General features: G+C 40.7%; 1 protein-coding gene across 1 annotated transcript in view; it reads left to right on the top strand.

Annotated features, from left to right (window-relative positions):
- LOC109883146 (RNA binding protein fox-1 homolog 1) overlaps positions 1–15,199 on the top strand; it is a 718,311-nt gene that overhangs the window by 207,564 nt on the left and 495,548 nt on the right. Inside the window, exon 3 of the mRNA XM_031804809.1 lies at positions 7,256–7,303. The gene's annotated coding sequence lies outside the window, so the exon portion shown is untranslated. The remainder of the gene's footprint in view (positions 1–7,255; positions 7,304–15,199) is intronic.

The raw sequence follows: 15,199 nt of genomic DNA, 5'->3' as shown, positions 1-15,199 counted from the left end.
TTGTGCTGGAATGTTGTCTGGATCTGTGCTGACTGGAGTGTAATCACCTGCTGTTCCAGCTCCACCTGCCTTACCTCCAGCTGGGTAAATGTATCCTTCATTTCAATGAGGGGGTAGTACTCTGTGCTGGGAGGTTTACTTGGGGTTGCTTGGGGTTGCTCGTCTGTGGTGTTCTATAATGAAGAGGTCTGGTCTGACCCGCTCGGGGTGGGGGTATCTTTCTCAAGGGAGAGCTTCTCCTGCTGAGCTAATTCTTTGATTAGGTGAAAGTCCAGGTGAAACTGTTTGGGGTTCACCTGTACCAATACTGTTCCAGACTTATAGAGATTTATATTAGCTGACTCAGTCCTCGTTGTCTAGTATCCTGAGTTTCCACCCCTCGTCAACACCCCCTCTCTTAACAGAGGGGTAGTGTGCTAATATAGCACTGTGCCATGCCAGGGGATGGTTTGTGTGGAAGATGAGGTTGCTGATGTTCCCATTTAAAGAACTTGATTTTCTCTTGATTTTCCATAAGGAGCTTCATTTTGTCAAATTTTCTTGTCTTAACGTTCTTTACATACACAGGGTACTGCATTTGAATTACCTCTGAACAGCGGGAGGCATCTTCTAAGGCCTCTCCATTTGGTTGGAGTAGACTGTTCGACTCTCCTGACGTTGTTGGGCTAAAGGGCTTTGACAGCTCTCACTTGACACGTTAGTGCTAATTGAAGTTGTATCAAGCTTAGCAGCCTTAATTTATCATTCAGTCATTATAAAGTAATGTAGTGTGCTATTCTTCTTGGCTTTTTGAAATAAAATATAGCTTCAGACGAAACATTACTAAACTTACGTAGTTCCAGGTTGGATGGTGTTTTCAGGTTTCTGATGTCTTCCAGAGCATTTGCTGTGTAGCTCTGGAATAAAAATCTTTGGTAGTTGTAAGCCTTCCAGGTGATTCTGTAATTCCATCCAAAAACAGGTTGTAGGTTTTGAGTTTTGATTTGGAGTGAAGGTTACGTTGTAGAGGGTAGCATTCTCTATATATTCCTGACAAAAAAAATCCAAGTTTATCTAACTCTAAATCTATCTTTTTTTTAAGGAAAAGCTGAAAAATGCAGGAGCTCATCTGTTCACGACCTCTCTGTCAGTAGGCTTGGTCTCTCTGTCTTTCTCTGTCTCTCTATCACTCTTATTCTCTCTATCCCCCCCCCCTGTCCATCCCAATTCAATTCAATGGGATATATTGGCATGGGAAACATATTTTAACATTACCAAAGCAAGTGAAGTAGATGATATACAAATAAACAATAACAATTAAAAATTAACAGTAAACATTACACTCACAGAAGTTTCAAAAGAATAAAGACATTACAGATGTCAAATCATGTATATATACACTGTGCATATATCTCTTTCTCTCGCTCGGTGTTAGTGTGAAACACCTGTGGAGAACATGCATAGATGTATACGCATATGGACAACCAGCCTCTACTACACACAGAGTGCCAGGGGGTGCCTGCTGGAGATATGCAAAACTGTATGTTAAAACAATGTAAGACCGACAGCAGGAAGAGGAATAGAGAGAGAAAGAGCTAAAAAACGTACATAGAAGGGTGAAGAGAGAGAGAGAGAGACGTGGAGAGAGAGAGGTAGAGAGACAGAGAGACAGAGAGAGAGAGAGAGAGAGAGGAGAGAGAGACAGAGAGAGAGGGAGAGAGAGACAGAGAGAGAGAGAGAGAGAGACAGAGAGAGAGAGAGAGAGAGAGAGAGAGAGACAGACAGAGAGAGAGAGAGACAGAGAGAGAGAGAGAGAGAGAGGTAGAGAGAGAGACAGAGAGAGAGAGAGACAGAGAGAGAGAGAGACAGAGAGAGAGAGAGAGAGAGAGAGAGAGAGATAAAGGACGACAGCGTAAGACAAGCTTCTCAAGATGTTTTCTCACAAACGCTGATGCTACGCTTGATTGTGCCTCTTACAGCCCGCTAATAACGTTCTCTCAACACTCTCATTACATTCCCACGACGTTCTTCCTTCCCCTGTCACATCAGAATAGACACGCAAGCACATTCCCCCGACACACCCTTTCCCCTCTACACACACAAGTCGTTGTTTAACGGGGTAAGACTGACAGGATGGATGGTCTCAATAACAGAATGAGAGTGGATCGGAAGGATGGTAAATAAACAACCAATGACAAGGAAAGAAAATATTAATATCCATGAGAGTTCTGTCACCACCAGGGTCTGCATGGTTACTCCTACACTGTAACGCATCCCAAATAACACCCTTTTCCATTATAGTGCATTACTATTGACCAGAGCCCTATGGGATTCCCAATGGGCCCTGCTCAAAAGTAGGGTGCTAAATAGTGGATAGAGTGCTATTTGGGACGCATTCTGAGGCTGGGTTGCTTTGTTAACTTGGACAGTGAAATATTTTATGAAATCATATTGTAATAGTGGGATGGGAGGGTAGTGGGATACTGATGATATACAGTATTGGACTACAGTACCAGTCAAAAGTTTGGACACATCAACTCATTTAAGGGTTTTTCTTTATTTGTACTATCTTCTACATTGTAGAATAATAGTGAAGACATCGAAACTATGAAATAACAAAATATGAAATAACCAGAAAAGTGTTAAACAAATCAAAATATGTTTTAGATTTTAGATTCTTCAAAGTAGCCATCCTATGCCTTGACAGTTTTGCACACTTTTGGCATTATCTCAACCAGCTTCACCTGGAATGATTTTCCAACAGTCTTGAAGGAGTTCCCACATATGCTGAGTACTCGGTGGCTGCTTTTCCTTCACTCTGTGGTCCAACTCCTCCCAAACCATCCCAATTGGGTTGAGGTCAGGTGATTATGGAGGCCAGGTCATCTGATGGATCACTCCATCACTCTCCTAGTCTCACTAAGCGCACACCAGATGGGATGGCTTATCACTGCAGAATGCTGAGGTAGACATGCTGGGTGTGCCTTGAATTCTAAATAAGTCACTGGCAGTGTCACCAGCAAAGCACCCCCACACCATCACACCTCCTCCTCCATGCTTCACAGTGGGAACCACACATGCGAAGATCATCTCACAAAGACACGTTGGTTAAAACCAAAATTGTGACAATTGGGACAGATTTCCACTGGTCTAATTGCTCGTGTTTCTTGGCCCAAGCAAGTCTCTTCTTATTGGTGTCCTTTAGTAGTGGTTTCTTTGCAGCAATTCGACCATGAAGGCCTGATTCACACAGTCTCCTCTGAACAGTTGATGTTGAGATGTGTCTGTTACTTGAACTCTGAAGCATTTATTTGGACTGCAATTTATGAGGCTGGTAACTCTAATGAACATATCCTCTGCAGCAGAGTTAACTCTGGGTCTTCTTTTCCTGTGCCTGTCCTCATGAGAGTCAGTTTCATCATAGCGCTTGATGTTTTTTTTGCGACTGCACTTGAAGAAACTTTCAAAGTTCTTGACATTTTCCGTATTGACGGACCTTTATGTCTTAAAGTAACGATGGACTGTCATTTCTCTTTGCTTATTGAGCTGTTCTTGTCATAATATGACTTGATCTTTTGACAAATATGGTTATCTTCTGTATACCACCCCTACCATGTCACAACACAACTGATTGTGAAGGAAATAAATTCCACAAATCAAATTTGAATAAGGCACACCTGTTAATTGAAATTCATTCCAAGTGATAACCTCACAACGCTGGTTGAGAGAATGTCAACAGTGTGCAAAGCTGTCATCAAGTCAAAAGCCTACTTAGAAGAATCTAAAATAGAAAATATATTTTGATTTGCTTAACACTTTTTTGGGTTACTACATGATTCCATATGTATTATTTCATAGTTGTGATGTCTTCATTATTATTCTACAACGTAGAAAATAGTCAAAATAAAGAAAAACCCTGGAATGAGTAGTGGTACTGTATATACTGTATATCAACGGATATGTGTGTGTGTGTGGGTGTGTGTGCGTGCGTGTGTACGCGGGTGTGTGTGTTTGTGTGTGTATGTACTTGAGTGGATGTGTGCAAAATAACAAAGAAAGAAGGATGGAAGGAGAGAAAAGGGGGTTGTCTGATACTCACTGGTTGTCAGCAAAAGGCGATAAAGTAGAGCTGTGACCTTTGATCCCTGGCCAAAAGTAGACAAACTACATCTGGGACTAAGCCTTTAGCAAATAGACAGTTTGCAGTTGGTTTGTTTTGTGGTTGCTGTTCAGGGCTCCGTGTGTTTACATACCGAGACATATTGCGTTAGCCTCACTCTCTGAGAGTTGTTGTTGCATCCCAAATGTTTTTTACAGTCTGTTTTTTGTCCTCTCATGACATGCCAATGAGACTTTCAAGACACATCCAACATCTGTAGGGGTAACGTATGGATCACGTCCACATGGAGGAACAATATACATGCAGTAAACTCCAACTCCCATGATATATGGAACAGAGAGCAAAGCCTCATGGGAAGTGTAGTTTGTTTAGTGGGATTAAATATATATGTTTTCTCATTGTCTCACCTGGCTGGATGGCTGGCTGGCTGACTGGCTGGCTGGCTGGTTGACTGACTGGCTGGCTGGCTGACTGGCTGACTGGCTGGCTGGTTGACTGGCTGGCTGACTAGCTGGCTGACTGGCTGGCTGACTAGCTGGCTGACTGGCTGGCTGACTAGCTGGCTGACTGGCTGGCTGACTAGCTGGCTGGCTGGCTTAAATCATAATGACCACACAAGTGCACTCACATGCACACGAACACACACGTGCACTCACACGCACAAGAACACACACACACACGTGCACTCACACACACATGCACTCACATGCACGCACACACACACACGTGTGCACGTGCACTCACATGCACACGAACGCACACACATACACACCCACACGTGCACTCACACGCACACGAACGCACACACACACACGTGCACGCACACGAACGCACAAACAATTGCACTCACACGCACATGAACGAACGCACACACGTGCAGTTACACGCACACGAATGGATGCACACACACAAGAAGAGAGAGAGAGAGACATGGATAGAGACATGGATAGAGAGAGTGAGAGAGAGAGAGAGTGAGAGAGAGAGACAGAGAGAGAGAGAGAGAGAGAGAGAGAGAGAGAGAGAGAGAGAGAGAGAGAGAGAGAGAGAGAGAGAGAGTCTGTGAATACCTGTTTTCTAAAAGCTGCTTTGCGATGAAAAAACATCTTTCCATGTGGTTTCACTCTTCTACAGTTGTTTTTTTGTTTCCTCACTAATCTGATCTAATCTGATCTGTTCTGATCTGCTCTGTTCTGGTCTACTCTGACCTGTTCTGATCTGCTCTGTTCTCGTCTACTCTGCTCTGTTCTGATCTACTCTGATCTGTTCTGCTCTGATCTGATCTGCTCTGTTCTGATCTACTCTGATCTGTTATGATCTGCTCTGTTATGATATTATGCAATGATCTGATCTGCTCTGATCAGCCATATTTGTTTGTTTGACTTGGCGAAAACTCCCTAATCCCCGAATTACATTCACATACACACATCACACACAAACACAACACACACCAGCTAACCGGACAGAGAGGACACACACACACATCATATCACACACCACCAAACCGGACAGAGAGGACACACACACACACACACGTCACACTCCACCTAACAGGACAGAGAGGACACACACACGTACACACATAAAGAAAGCAAGTAAAACACTATGGAGGGAGAGAGTGAGAGAGATACATGAATGTAGAAGGAGGGAGAGAGAGAGAGGTAGAGAGTGTTAGAGTGAGCAGACAGCAGAGACAGTAGGTGTGTCTTTATTCCCACTGTGTCCCAAATAACCATGTAGTGCACTGTGAAGTAAACCTGGATGCCTTTTGGGACAGAGCCTATGTCTTTTTTCCCCTGGTAGTGGACCAGAGAGACAGGCTCACAGGGTTATGAAATACTGAAGCCAAACTACCTCCTGTTAACAGGGGATTTATGCCAGGGAAAAGAGAGGGATGGAGAGGAGGAGAGAAGAGGGGTATACACTGTTCAAACAGAAGCTTGACAGAAAGAGAGATGACAGTGGACCTCTTTTCCTCTCTTCCTCCCTCGGCTCTCCACGGGTGTGTCTGTGTATTTCACACACACACGAACGCACACAAACACCAACACCATCACCCCCCCCTCTCTACCAGCTCTCACAGTGTCACATCAGAATTAAACATTCATCCATGTTTCTCAAATGTCACATTTCAAAGAATGTTCCGAACGTCAAATTTGTGTTTTAGGTTAAGTTTAGGAATCAACCCCCTAAAATCGAGGCACCGGGTGCATCAATCTAAGTTACTCAACAAACAAAAAACATCCCCATCAAAATCCGTCAGTTTAAGCCAGAGAGATCTTCTTTTTTTTTGTTGCATTGGATGAGTCTCAGTCAACCGCATCCGCCTGGACGTCACGCTTCGGCATCTGGGGTGAAAGGTGACAGAGGTCGAGCGGTGTTTTATCAGACCCTGAGACATCCCCCCCCCCACTACATCTGTAGTGTCCGTACGCTTTGACCTACAAAACTAGTATGACCACTCAATGGAAAGGGGAGACTCTCACCAACACAATGGTGTTCTCCACCTGTGGAATGGGCTCGTCTGAACGTAAACGGAAGTATGAAGATAAAAAAAGTGTATATTTATACATATTTATTTTGTGAGTTTATTTTTTATTTAGGAGAGACACTTCAAAAGCTTGTTTCTTATGATTTATTTTTTGACTGTTCATTCTGCCATTTGTGAACGTGTTGTTCAATGTATTTCTATGGGATTTAGTAGTAAAGGACAAAATCAATATAAAATCATTTATTTTTGTTGTTGTTGTTGGGGTACTTAAAGGGGTCCTAAAATTATAAATCAAAATATCTAAATGATCCATAGTATGACCATATAAAAAAAATCCACGTGTTATTTTAGCCCCCCCACATCTTAGACTCTAAAGAATTTTGCTCCAAATTCTTAAGGTTAGGAATTAACACCGATTGGTTAAGGTAAGGGTTAAGGTTTGGGATAGGTTAAAAACAAAAATGATCAAAAACAACTTTCTATCAGTGGATTTGAACTTGCAAACTTTGAAATCCTAAACAGATGCTTATGCACATCTTCAGATATGGATGGAAGTGGGTGACTTGGCGGCCCCCTCTCCCCTCCCGCATAATACCGGACCTTAGATCTCTTTCTTCTCTTTAGTTTCTTCTCACCCTGGTTTTCTGTTTCTCTTTGTGTGTCTGCAGGTTCACACGAGTAAAGATCTACAACAGCCTTCTGACTTCACCCTCACTGTGAGTACTCCACCTCTCCTCTTTACTCTCACTGTGAGTACTCCACCTCTCCTCTTTACCCTCACTGTGAGTACTCCACCTCTCCTCTTTACCCTCACTGTGAGTACTCCACCTCTCCTCTTTACTCTCACTGTGAGTACTCCACCTCTCCTCTTTACTCTCACTGTGAGTACTCCACCTCTCCTCTTTACTCTCACTGTGAGTACTCCAACATGGCAATGTGTTTTTTATCCACTGCGGGTGTTCTGAATTCACTCTCCAATGTATGAGAGGGTGTAACCAAAGAGGCAGCGGTGGTATTAATGTTGTGTCATATTGATTGAACGGTGTCACTCACTTTGAAGGCTGGGAGTTTGGGAGTTTGCTACCTGAATGACTGTTGTAACTTAGTATCCCCAAAACACTTTGCTATTTTGCTTTTGTAAGGAAACGTTACATTACAGCTTTATTAACTGTGGCTGTTGCTACATTGCGTTTGAATTGTTGGAGCTTGTTTGTAGTAATCACTAGCCACGTTCTAGAAGAACAGAACATTCAACTTAATGGTTGAGTGGAATTCTGAGAATGTTCTTAGTGATGCAAATATTCCAGATTTCTTGTGTATTCCATTTTAGAACTTAGTGTCAAAAGAAATGATGCTACGGTGTTGCCGGTCTCGAATTTCAAACAGTTCTCCAAGTCATTTATTTTTTCAACATGTTTTTTGATGCTCTCTTTTATTATTTTGTTCACCTTGAAAAGGAATACGTTCCCCCATCAGATTTAGCCTACCCTCAGGGTAGAACACAGAAATGAACACATTTATAATCAGTTTTGAATCTCTGAGGAGTGTGTGTGTGTGTGTAGTGTGTGTGGTGTGTAGAGTGTGCTGTGTGTGCTGTGTGTGCTGTGTAGTGTATGGGTCCACCCCAGTGTTCCTCTTTTTCTGTCCAATTGAAACACATAAATCACTAAAAAGGTTTTCTCTCAGGTTACCTGTACTGCTGGACAAAATGTACTATTAGGTTTTAAGCATTCAATAATATTGCATTGTATCAGCCACTAAGAGGCATTTAGAGTTATTGAGTCCATCTGACATAATGTGGGCTACTGGGAGGGTGCACAAAGGTCTGTCAGAGCAAGACACTTAACCCTAACAGGATAACAGAGACAGACAGATAGAAACAGACAGAGACAGGGATGGAGACAGACAGACGGACGGACAGACAGACGGACAGACGGACAGACGGACAGACGGACAGACGGACAGACAGACAGAAGGGGAGAAAAGGTGCTTTGATAATTTGATCAACTTCTCCGGGCTCTGACTAAGACCAGTCATACGGTTAGACATGGCTTGAGTTCCAAATGGCAGCCTATTCCCTGTATAGTGCACTACTCAGCAAACTGGATGCAGTCTATCATAGTGCCATCCATTTTGTCACCAAAGCCCCATATACTACCCACCACTGTATGCTCTAGTCGGCTGGCCCTCGCTACATACTCGTCGCCAAACCCACTTGCTCCAGGTCATCTATATGTCTTTGCTAGGTTAAGCTCCGCGTTATCTCAGTTCACCGGTCCCGATAACAACACCCACCCTTAGCACGCGCTCCAGCAGGTATATCTCACTGGTCATCCCCAAAGCTAACACCCACTTTGGCCGCCTTTCCTTACAGTTCTCTGCTGCCAATGACCGGAATCAACTGCAAAAATCGCTGAAGCTGGAGACTCATATTTCCCTCACTAACTTTAAACATCAGCTATCTGAGCAGCTACCGATCGCTGCAGCTGTACGTAGCCCATCTGTAAATAGCCCACCCAATCTACCTACCTCATCCCCATATTGTTTTTATTTACTTTGCTGCTCTTTTGCACACCAGTATTTCTACTTGCACATCACCATCTGCTCATCTATCACTCCAGTGTTCATTTGCTAAACTGTAATTACCTTGCTACTATGGCCTATTTATTGCCTTACCTCCTCACGCCATTTGCACACACTGTGTACAGACTTCCTTTTTTTCTATGGTGTTATTGACTATACTCTTGTTTATTCCATGTGTAACTCTGTGTTGTTGTTTGTGTCGCACTGCTTTGCTTTATCTTGGCCAGGTCACAGTTGTAAATGAGAACTTGTTCTCAACTAGCCTACCTGGTTAAATAAAGGTGAAATATACCATATGATACATAGCTGGAGACATATTTTCTCTCACAAGAAAACAGCCATTTTTTAGAACCAAGTGTTGTTCCCAAATGTATCAGTTCTGCTGATGTGTGTTTGTGAGGACATCAAAGCCAACCTGGTCCTGTAGAGCTTTGGTTTGTCAGAAGATCCTAATTCACCCCGTTTGTGTTATATCTCTGATGTCACTAGGATCTCTACCAGAACTGCCTCAGCTGTTCCTACACAGAACAGAACCAGTGGTGGAAAAACTACCCAATTGTAATACTTGAGTAAAAGTAAATATATCTTAATAGAAAATGACTCAAGTAATAGTGAAAGTCACCCTGTAAAATCCTACTTGAGTAAAAGTCTAAAAGTATTTTGGTTTTAAATATATAATATAATTATCAAAAGTAAACATATTTGCTCAAATATACTTAAGCATCAAAAGTAAAAGTACAAATATAAATTTCTAATTTCTAATTCCTTACATTAAGCAATCCAGACGGCACCATTTCCTTGTTTTATTTATTTACAGAGAGCCAGGGGCACAGTCCAACACTCAGACATAATTTACAAACAAAGCATGTGTGTTTAGTGAGTCCACCAGATCAGAGGCAGTAGGGATGACCAGGGATATTCTCTTGATAGGTGTGTGAATAAGACTATTTTCCTGTCCTGCTAAGCATTCAAAATGTAACGAGTACTTTTGGATGTCAGGGAAAATGTTTGAAGTAAAAAGTACATTATTTTCTTTAGGAATATAGTGAAGTAAAAGTAAAATATGTCAAAAATATAAGTAGTAATGTAAAGTACAGATACCCCAAAAAACACCTTAACAGGGAAGACGTTAACATTAACAGGGAAGACATTAACATTAACAGGGATGACATTAACATTAACAGGGATGACATTAACAGGGATGACATTAACATTAACAGGGAAGACATTAACATTAACAGGGATGACATTAACATTAACATTAACAGGGAAGACGTTAACATTAACAGGGAAGACATTAACATTAACAGGGAAGACATTAACATTAACAGGGATGACATTAACATTAACATTAACAGGGATGACATTAACATTAACATTAACAGGGAAGACATTAACATTAACAGGGATGACATTAACATTAACATTAACAGGGATGACATTAACATTAACAGGGATGACATTAACATTAACATTAACATTGATGGCGTTAACATTAACATTAACAGGGATGACATTAACATTAACAGGGATGACATTAACATTAACAGGGATGACGTTAACATTAACATTAACAGGGATGCCATTAACATTAACTTCTTCAATATAGGGGGCACTCTTTGAATTTTTGGATAAAAAAAACGTTCCCGTTTTAAACAAGATATTTTGTCACGAAAAGATGCTCGACTATGCATATAATTGACAGCTTTGGAAAGAAAACACTCTGACATTTCCAAAACTGCAACGATATTATCTGTGAGTGCCACAGAACTGATGCTACAGGCGAAACCAAGATGAAATTTCAAACAGGAAATGCCCCAGATTTTGAAGGCGCTGTGTTCCAATGTCTCCTTATATGGCTGTGAATGCGCCAAGAATGAGCCTACACTTTCTGTCGTTTCCCCAAGGTGTCTGCAGCATTGTGACGTATTTGTAGGCATATCATTGGAAGATTGACCATAAGAGAATACATTTACCAGGTGCCCGCTTGGTGTCCTCTGTCGAAATTATTGCGTAATCTCCAGCTGCGCCTATTTTACCATTTGCTTCAGAGGAGAAACCCAACTGCCACGAATGATTTATCATCAAATAGATATGTGAAAAACACCGTGAGGATTGATTCTAAACAACGTTTGCCATGTTTCTGTCGATATTTTGGAAAAAGTTTGGCGTTGTAATGACTGAATTTTCTGGTTTTTTTCTTAGCCAAACATGATGAACAAAACAGAGCGATTTCTCCTACACAAATAATATTTTTGGAAAAACTGAACATCTATCTAACTGAGAGTCTCCTCATTGAAAACATCCGAAGTTCTTCAAAGGTAAATGATTTTATTTGAATGCTTTTCTTGTTTTTGTGAAAATGTTGCCTGCTGAATGCTAGGCTTAATGCTATGCTAGCTATCAATACTCTTACACAAATGCTTGTGTAGCTATGGTTGAAAAGCATATTTTGAAAATCTGAGATGACAGTGTTGTTAACAAAAGGCTAAGCTTGTGAGTGAATATATTTCTTTCATTTCATTTGCGATTTTCATGAATAGTTAACGTTGCATTATGGTAATGAGCTTGAGGCTATGATTACGCTCCCGGATACGGGATTGCTCGACGCAAGAAGTTAACAGGGATGACGTTAACACTAACATTAACAGGGATGACATTAACATTAACAAGGGTGACATTAACATTAACAGGGATGACATTAACATGGATGACATTAACAGGGATGACATTAACATTAACAGGGATGACATTAACCTCTCTGAACTACCGATACCGGATCCGGGAGCGTGACTACACCCTCAGGCTCATTACCATAACGCAACGTTAACGATTTCTAAAAATCGCAAATGAAATGAAATAAATATGCCTGCTCTCAAGCTTAGCCTTTTCTTAACAACACTGTCATCTCAGATTTTCAAAATATGCTTTTGAACCATAGAAAATCAATCATTTGTGTAAGAGTGTTGATGGCTAGCTTAGCATTTAGCGTAGCATTTAGCACATAACATTTTCACAAAAACCAGCAAAGGAATCAAATAAAATAATTTACCTTTGAAGAACTTCAGATGTTTCAATGAGGACACTCTCAGTTACATAGCAGATGTCCAGTTTTTCCTGAAAGATTCTTTGTGTAGGACAAATCGCTCCGTTTTGTTACTACACATTTGGCTACCGAAACGAACCGAAAATTCAGTCACCAAAACGTCGAACTTTTTTCCGAATTAACTCCATAATATCGACCGAAACATGGCAAACGTTGTTTGAATCAATCCTCAAGGTGTTTTTTCACATATCTCTTCATTGATATGCCGGTCGTGGACGCATGGTTTTTCTCAGAATCCCATGGAAAAATACCAGCAGCTGAGTTTTGCGCACCAATTTCCACGCAGGACACCGTGCGGACACTTGGAAAATGTAGTCTCTTATGGTCAATCTTCCAATGATATGCCTGCAAATACGTCACAATGCTCCAGACCCCTTGGGGAAACGATAGAAAGGGTAGGCTCATTCCTGTCGCATTCACAGCCATATAAGGAGATGATGCAAATCGGAGCCTCAGAAATCCTGTTCATTTCCTGGTTGCAGAAACATCTTGGTTTCGCCTGTAGCATGAGTTCCGGGAAAATCTTTGCAGTTCTGGAAACGTCAGAGTGTCTTCTTTCCAAAGCTATCAATTCCATGCATATTCGAGCATCTTTTTGTGACAAAATATTGCGCTTAAAACAGGAACGTCTTTTTATCCAAAAATGAAATAGCGCCCCCCTAAGCTTAAGAGGTTTTAACAGGGATGACATTCCCTGCCAACAGAAGAGTCAGTGAAGGCAAAGTAGGTTACTGGCAAGGATTGCTAGTGGCAGCAAGTGTCCTGTAATGTTTTGCCAGTAATTTAAAGTACATTTTTCAACAAATGTTTTTAAACATTTTACTCATTTATCAAACACTCTATCCAGAGAAACTTTTTGAATAGTTTTGAATTTGAATAGTTTTTAATACTGTAAATAACTTACTAACTAGTGATGGGAAACCAAGGCTTTCTGAAGACTTCGGCACTTTCATCAAATTGTGCCGGAAAATGGTTCAGTACTGAGAGATTCATTATCTGTTCACGATCCACATTAGAGACATCAGCTGGTCAGCAACAAATAGCAGTGTGTGATTATCAGATATATAAAAATAAAAAATTTAACATCTCCACTGTTTTCATCAAAACTCAGCGGTAGATCGTTCTCTTTAGTAACCAATACTCAGTTGGAATACCTGGTTAACATCATGCCTCCCTGTTTTGCCTTCAAGTTCACTATTTAAAAAACGGTGTTTAAGACAGAAACTTATACTTTACTAAATAAATACTTTACTAAATAATTTAAAAGTATTTGAACAACAGTGTGGTTTCACATTAAACTATGTTCTAAGACAGTGTGTTTTCAACAGGAGTCAAACTCCCTCCTTTCCCTGACTGTCCCATAGCTCCTTACTCTACCTGACTGTCCCATAGCTCCCTACTCTACCTACTACGCCACCGGTCAGGTGAAACCACAAGTACAGAATCCTAACTATATATTTCTAAGTACGGTGTCCAGTAGAGGTCGGTGTTTGAAAGCAGCTTTGGAATCGAAGAAAGCACCGGAACCACGGCAGAATCAGTTGGATCTTTTGGCATCAGTTGGCAGTTTGAAAAAGCATGTGATTAAAACAATCTTCGGACATCATTGATGCCGTACTTCTGATGAAGTGCTAAACGCATCTACACACTGGTTCAAAGGTCAGCTGCTTTGTGATTGATGCATACAATACTAACCATTGTTGCCACTGACATCCATTTTTTTTATTTATTTTTTTTTACTTCTCCACCTTTCTCTCCTTTTCCCTTCTGTCAAAAAACAACCCGTTCTAGAATGAATAGCAACTATTGACTGTTACTGTTAACACCCTGCTATGAACACAGCAGCACTGTTTCTGGGAATGATTACAGCAGGTGGGGAACTAAAAGTTTTCAACCAACCCCCATAACCTTTTGTTTATGCTGCCACACTGCTAACTAATGCTGTTTGCTGTTATGGGTTCTACGCCCACACTTTTAACTCCATTTTTGTTCGGAGAGGAAACTTGGGATTGTTCTGTGCAGTAGTAAAACTACTTTTAAAGTACAACTTACTGTTAATGTTAACGTCATCCCTGTTAATGTTAATGTCATCCCTGTTAATGTTAATGTCATCCCTTTTAATGTTAATGTCATCCCTGTTAATGTTAATGTTAATGTCATCCCTGTTAATGTTAACGTCATCCCTGTTAATGTTAATGTCATCCCTGTTAATGTTAACGTCATCCCTGTTAATGTTAATGTCATCCCTGTTAATGTTAATGTCATCCCTGTTAATGTTAATGTCATCCCTGTTAATGTTAATGTCATCCCTGTTAATGTTAATGTTAATGTCATCCCTGTTAATGTTAATGTCATCCCTGTTAATGTTAATGTCATCCCTGTTAATGTTAATGTCATCCCTGTTAATGTTAATGTCATCCCTGTTAATGTTAATGTCATCGCTGTTAATGTTAATGTTAATGTCATCCCTGTTAATGTTAATGTTAATGTCATCCCTGTTAATGTTAATGTCATCCCTGTTAATGTTAATGTTAATGTCATCCCTGTTAATGTTAACGTCATCCATGTTAATGTAAATGCATCCCTGTTAATGTTAATGTCATCCCTGTTAATGTTAATGTCATCCCTGTTAATGTTAATGTCATCCCTGTTAATGTTAATGTCATCCCTGTTAATGTTAACGTCATCCCTGTTAATGTTAATGTCATCCCTGTTAATGTTAATGTCATCCCTGTTAATGTTAATGTCATCCCTGTTAATGTTAATGTCATCCCTGTTAATGTTAATGTTAATGTCATCCCTGTTAATGTTAATGTCATCCCTGTTAATGTTAATGTCATCCCTGTTAATGTTAATGTCATCGCTGTTAATGTTAATGTCATCCCTGTTAATGTTAATGTTAATGTCATCCCTGTTAATGTTA

This window comes from Oncorhynchus kisutch, linkage group LG25 (assembly GCF_002021735.2).
Source record: "Oncorhynchus kisutch isolate 150728-3 linkage group LG25, Okis_V2, whole genome shotgun sequence".
In the NCBI taxonomy this organism is placed as follows: domain Eukaryota; kingdom Metazoa; phylum Chordata; class Actinopteri; order Salmoniformes; family Salmonidae; genus Oncorhynchus; species Oncorhynchus kisutch.
This window is presented reverse-complemented; position numbering and strand designations above follow the sequence as displayed.